Source organism: Triticum aestivum, chromosome 7D, assembly GCF_018294505.1.
Source record: "Triticum aestivum cultivar Chinese Spring chromosome 7D, IWGSC CS RefSeq v2.1, whole genome shotgun sequence".
In the NCBI taxonomy this organism is placed as follows: domain Eukaryota; kingdom Viridiplantae; phylum Streptophyta; class Magnoliopsida; order Poales; family Poaceae; genus Triticum; species Triticum aestivum.
In genome coordinates this window covers 4,057,981-4,064,526 of record NC_057814.1, presented here as the reverse complement: position 1 = coordinate 4,064,526, position 6,546 = coordinate 4,057,981, and the positions used below count along the sequence as shown (strand labels likewise).

The 6,546-nt window shown below is 44.1% G+C and overlaps 1 pseudogene; it reads right to left on the bottom strand.

The window, feature by feature from the left end:
* Positions 1-755: 755 nt before the first annotated feature.
* Positions 756-5,688, bottom strand: LOC123170159 (disease resistance protein RGA4-like; annotated as a pseudogene).
* Positions 5,689-6,546: the final 858 nt, after the last annotated feature.

Here is a 6,546-nt window from a genome sequence, read left to right as displayed (position 1 = left end):
CCTTTTGCCTTCACCCGCGTTGATAATTGCAGGCTGGAGCACGGCGTTTACAATCGAGGCCCTGGGCTGAAGAGATAGAATGAATTCACGGCGTCCATCGTCAAGGGGTCTTCACCAGGTAAGCTTCACAACTCAACTACGTACATATATATAGACCATCAGTGTGCACTTAATCACGCTTTTGAGAAAGAGCACAGAAGGCACAAACGCTCCCAGCCCCTTATGGTAACATTAACCTCAGTTAAGATACTGTAATCTACAAGCAAGACACATAGAAATGAACCTCGAGTTTCAAAGTTTCCTTGGCAACATCCAAGGTTTATTTGTTTTAAGGAATAATAGAGAGGGAAAACAAGTCTGGTCAAGCATATGCTCCTGCCTCCAGGGATGCATAGAGGCAATTGCTACTGTTTTATTTATTTATTTAGCCGAACCTGTAGGAATTTCTTTCCATGGGATAAAAAGAATCCCGAGCGAGAGCAGATCGGCCGAGCGATCGCACATACGGTGACGGCAGCGGCAGGCTCCCAAGGTTACTTTCATCATTTCAATGCATGCAAACTTGCAGTTGTACTGGTCAATTACTATTTTTTTTTGAAAGAGGTTGATTACTATTAGTGGCCCGTGCTATTTTTTTCATGGATGTATACTGATACTCATACCAAGTAAATCAAAATTCCAGAATTTATAGTTAACAAGTATAGCACATTCTAGTCCTGAATTTGTGAGAAATAATAGATGCCAATTAAGTTGACTGGAACCGAAATAACCAAATACATGTCCAACAACAAACAGAGTAGACTTATTTATTACAGCAGGAAGTCACCATATTTCTTGAAAGAAAATCGTTTGCTTGGCTTAACAGGTCATTAACTTCGATCTGGTAGAAATAGATAAATCCTAGTGGTGACACAACATAAAAGTACGGACGGCGGGGAAGCCACCAAATCCACATGAGAGCAAAGAGACTAAATTATTCGACGCACTTGATCATGTTGATGAATGGCCATCAACCAATAAGCAGCATACGAGAATGCTTTGCCATTAGCAAGTCGCAGCCTGTACTGCCTGCACAACAGAAAAAAGTGTCATTACCGGGATGTAAACTGTGCCACTGTGGAGAGGCGAGTAGGATGCTCAATGCAAGGCAAGTACAACACAATTCATTACCTGGATGTTGATGTGCTGTCTAGACAAACAAGATCTTGGGACATCTTGGGTGTTTCCTTGCTGCTTCTTTCCACTTCTGTTTTGTGTCACCACCCACTTCACGATGAAGAGCAATCTCCTTGAGGCGCTTAAAGTATTTGATCGCCGATGTGCCGGAAAAGCCATCTAGATTTTTACATAGCAGACGGAGCGATTTGAGGCACGGCAGAGCTCCGTCTTCGATGTCCAGCGCAGTCATCACTTCCACCGTGATCCATAGGTCTTCCAGGATTCTGAATGCACCTTGTCCAATGATGTGCTTGTCCAATTGAGTTGCAGTCAGCTTCAGCTGCTTCAGGCTGCGCATTTCACTCAGGGCAGCAATAATGTCACGACTCAGCTGATGAGTGACTGAAAGGCACAACTTATTGAGACCAGCCAGCATGGTAACAAAGGGGGGGAGGCTGAATATGTTGCCCCCTTGTAGCTTGAGTGAGCAAAGATAGTAGGATTTGCCAGTTCCAAGGGAGAAATTCAGCAAGTCTTGAGAACGTTCACCACTGAGATTGAGTGAGAGTGCATGTGAAGTCATGAAATTGGTGCTTCGCTCGATGAACCCCTTGATGGCCTTCGAGAGAGTACTTGTGCTGCTGGCATCGGCGCAAGAATCATACCATATTTTCACCTTTATCAAATGCTTCATATGATCCATGAGTTGTGCAAATCCTTGGCTCTTGTTGCTGTCCACAACAAATCCTGCTACTGTTTCCAATTTGCTGTTGGCTGACAACCACGCCTGTAGCTTACTCATTCTGTGTGCTCCTACATCTTGTTTCAGCTTGAACTTCCCGAACAGATGAAGTAAAAATGGCAACTCCATGACTTGTGTTGGCAGAATCTCTATATTCGTCCTTCTTACATCCAGTGTCTCCAAGAACTGAAGCTTCTTGATATTTCTTGGCAGCGCCGTAACAGCGGCTCCGAGGCTTAGGTACCTCAGCAGCAACAGGTTGCTGCATACCAACTTGAGATGGCTATCCAACAACTGATGATCATACTCTTCCAGATCCAAAACTCGCATCAGTTCATACTTGGAAAAGTCTAGGATTGATGGGTGCGTCTCGCCGGAGACAGTCAATGACCGGACAAGAGATAGATCATTCACTTCTCTGGGCGTTGCATGATGCAGAGTCAGCCGGCGGATTTTGCTGGGTAGGGGTGGAGCAGACGGCTGATTACACAAGGTAAGAAAGTTGTCAGACATGGACTTGCGGATGACAAACTCCAGCATCATGCCATGGGTATGGCATGTCTTCACCTCTGTACTGTCACCACTGGCATCAATAGGTTGGATGATACTCCGGTCAACTAGCTTATCAAAACAGCTGGTAGCGGCGTTGAGGGCATTGTTTGTAATGTTTCCTGGTGAAAACCCCTCGGCTAACCATTTCCTTATCAGGGTTGATCTCTTGATTGGACGCCCACTTGGGTAGGTACTCAAATATAGCAAGAATGTCCTGGCAACCTGGCTATCAAATATAGCAAGAATATAGCTGGTGTAGCTCTGCACAAGCACACTCCCTCATTCTTGAAAATAGCTCATCGCTCTCCAAATGTGAACCCAGGTCGGTGCATAACTTTGCCCATTTCATGGGTGTCGGATTACCTGCGCTTTGCAAGAACCTGGCAGTGGTAACAAGAGCAAGGGGAAGACCATCGCATTTCTTGAGCGCTTCGGAGCCAAGCTCCTCCACATCTGGCGGTAGTTCATCATCTTGGAAAATTTCCTTGAAGAACAATAGCCTTGAGTGTTGATTGGCCAGAGTTGACATTGTGTACACATGATCATTAACAGCTGAGCTGCTGCACGTATTTGCTACGCGCTGAATAGTCGTCGTCACCAGAAATCTGCCGCTTAACCCCGCAAAAGCCACTTTTATATCGTGCCAATATCCTGCTTTCTGCAAGCCATCAATCACAATGAAGAACCTATGTACCAAATTAAACATGACAAGCTAATTAGACAAGGTTTACAATGATAGATGAAGCTAGCAGAGCAAGAGGGGATAGGGAACTGAATGAATGAATGAAAAAAATAAGGCATGGCAAAACTGAATGGGGAAAATGTTTAGCAAAGACAACTAAAGTAAGATGAGCATGCATCACTACTGTATTGCCCAACTCGGCGTTGTGTTTTCCAAGTTTTGTTCTCGGTAAACCGGACTCGAGTGGACATGCGTTGGCAATCGTGTACGTTTTCGACTACTTATCACTGGGTACTCGGTAGAATCTTCAATATCCATTGCCGACTTTCTGCAAATGAGAACTCGGCAAACAAAAAATTAGACAGAACGGGTCGTTAACGGTGGTGTCACGTGGCTAGACTATTATTCGAGTGCGGAAGCCGGCATTACTTGGATGAGCAGGCTGTCAACGCGTGGTACAATATATTGCATTGTACCCGTTTGCCGAAACTCGGCAAACCTTGGCCCACTATGAAACAGCGCAGATGTTTAATCTGTTCGCCGAGTATTCCATTTTGCCGAGCATCGCACTCGACAAAGCTAGATAGCACCACTACTGGAAAATCATTGTACACCGAGTAAAAAGCGACACATGGGTGTTCCTAGGAAGTTGCTTGTGCCGGGTAAGCCGAGAACTGGCAGTCGGCAACTACGGAAGTGTTTGTTGAGTTCTATGCCGGCTCTCGGCAAAGACATGACGGTGCTGTCCTCACCCTCCGGACGTGAAGTCACTTTACTTTGCCGAAGGTACCATTTTGGTTCTTGACAACAAGTTTGCCAAGCCCCCAATAGATGGTTCTGAGCAAAGTTTTGTTTGCCTGAGGGGTGTACAGTGAGTGCTTTTTGCCGAAACTATACTCTGCAAAGGAATTGCTGATGGCAGCTGGAACTGGCTTTTGCCGAGTGGGGAGCTTGGCAAAGATTCTAGGAGTTACAGTAACTGCCACGCCTCGGTATTTGCCAACTGCATTGCAGTAAGTAAACAAATATGTATGCAACCAGAGACACAAAGACATGTGGAGAAACAAAATACAAGATCTACATAAAAGCCATTAATATTTAACATTTAAATCTTGGTGAAATTGTTAGTTAAAATATTTGAGATAAAAGTAGAACCAACGAATCCCCTGGAGGAGTTGAAGTGAAGAAGCAAGATCATATTATTGACAATGGACTAAGCGCCATTTCGTAGTCTTGAAGTACCACATATCAATGTGTCTTTGACAACAACTTGATACATTAACATATATATATATACACACACACACACACACACACACACACACACATATATATAGTAAAAAAACTCAATATATTTAACCCAAAGTCTATTTTTTTTCTTGAGATGTATATATTTGCTTTAATATATTTTACTATAAGTGGTAAGTACAATTATGAAGCAAGTTGAACGAAAATTGACCATGGGAGCGAAGAATTAAAGAGAGGAATTGACAGTAAGTATAGTCGAAAAAAATATCTAGCACAATTGTGTGGGTAGTTAGAACGATGAACATACATACCAAATTAAACATGACAGATTTATTAGACAAGAATTTATTGAAGGAGTTTGGTACATCGATCAGTAGATAAATTACCTTTTGGTCCCAAGGCACTCTTTGATTCTTTCCTGAAGCTTGGTGAGACGGCCGTCGGTGGGATGGCCAAGTTGCCCGAGTATCTCCCTGAGAACATTGGCGGCTGTTCCTCCAAGTTTCGTTGGAGGAACCCAGGCCCGTGCTTCGTATTGGCTCTCATTTACCTTGTAGTTATACACATGATTGGCCAGGAGAGTCTTGCCCATACCATGGAACCCAACAATGGTGATCACCTTGAGCTGCTGCTGCTGCCGGATCAGATCCAGAAGCTCGTCGCGGGGATCGTCCATACCCATGGGAACAGGGCATGATGCTGCTGAATGGTCGCCGTCTTCGGTCGCCGCTGCCTTCTCTATCTGCTCAGACGACAGCGACCGCCCTGGCGAAGAGGTGGTGCTGCTACAATATGCTCCTCTCAGCTTGGACGCATCCTCTGATATCTTCTTGAGCTTCTGGATAGCCATGGCAAACTCGTTACGGGCCTTCACCGTCTTCACCCGGTGGACAGCCCGACGGAGCCAACCGGCCCCTGTCTTGGCCCTCCTCACGCGGTGCATGAAGCGGTCGATGCAGTCTTCAATGGCGTGCGCCACCTCACGTACCATCCTGATCCACTCCTTATGCACCTCTTCACCCCTTCCATGGCGACTGTTTTGCTCATCCTGGATGACGGCAGAAATCATGGCAAACTCGTCCTTGATGTACTTGATGTCATGCTCCAGGTTCTTCCGAAGCTCGTGATTTTCATGTAAGAAATCGAAGAGCTTCGGCACCATCCACTCCACGAAAGAGGTGGCCGCGGCCGTCGCCACAGCCTCCATCTCTCTCTCTCTCTGTTTTTTGCAAGATCACATCATGGTGTTTGCATCGGTTGGCGAGGACAAAGACGATGAGCCATGACGGAATGATGTTGAGCTAAAGCTAGCCCGGTCAGGCTAAGGATTGGATCGTACGATTTTACTATATTGGTTAAAAATTGGAACCCACGCATCACGTGAGATCACGTGCACTATCCTGCCATAGTAATTTTTTTGTTCACACGGGCATTGCGTACTACGCTGAGGAGAGTGCGATTTTACTCCCTTCGTTCTAAATGTAAGTCCTTCTCAATATTTCAATATAAACTACATACGAATGCATATCAACATTAGTATAAATTCAATCATTTTGCTTCGTATGTAATCTATATCGGAATGTCTAACAGACATATATGTAAGAACGGAGGGAGTACTGCATTCTAATCGACTCGCATGCAATTAATGCATTTCCATTTCTATGCCGGCACATAACCTATCAATTACAACCTCCGTCCTGATTTGTTGCTCCCTTTTGTATTTTGTGTCAAATTTTAATCATAGATTTAACTAAGAAAATATGAATGCATGTCACCAAAAGGTATATCCTTGGATTCGTATTTGTACATAGTTTTCAATGATGCTATTTTCGGTGACATGCATTAAGATTATGTTAGCTAAACCTAAGATCAAAATTTAGCACAAAATACAAAGGAACCACTAAACCACGACGGAGGTAAGGCTGTGATGCGATACTGAGAGGGGAGAAAATGGTATCGGACGCGGGCTGGTCAACTTAGACTAGTCATAATGGAAAATAACTTAAACTACTAGTAGATATTAATACTTTATGTTACTCGCGTACTATCTTCATAGTAGTGTCATGTAAGATTTTATTTATTAGTTTATAGACTCATTTTATATTGACTTGCATTATATTACCGTAACATATTATGTTACCACAAACACCACTCTTTCCGTTAA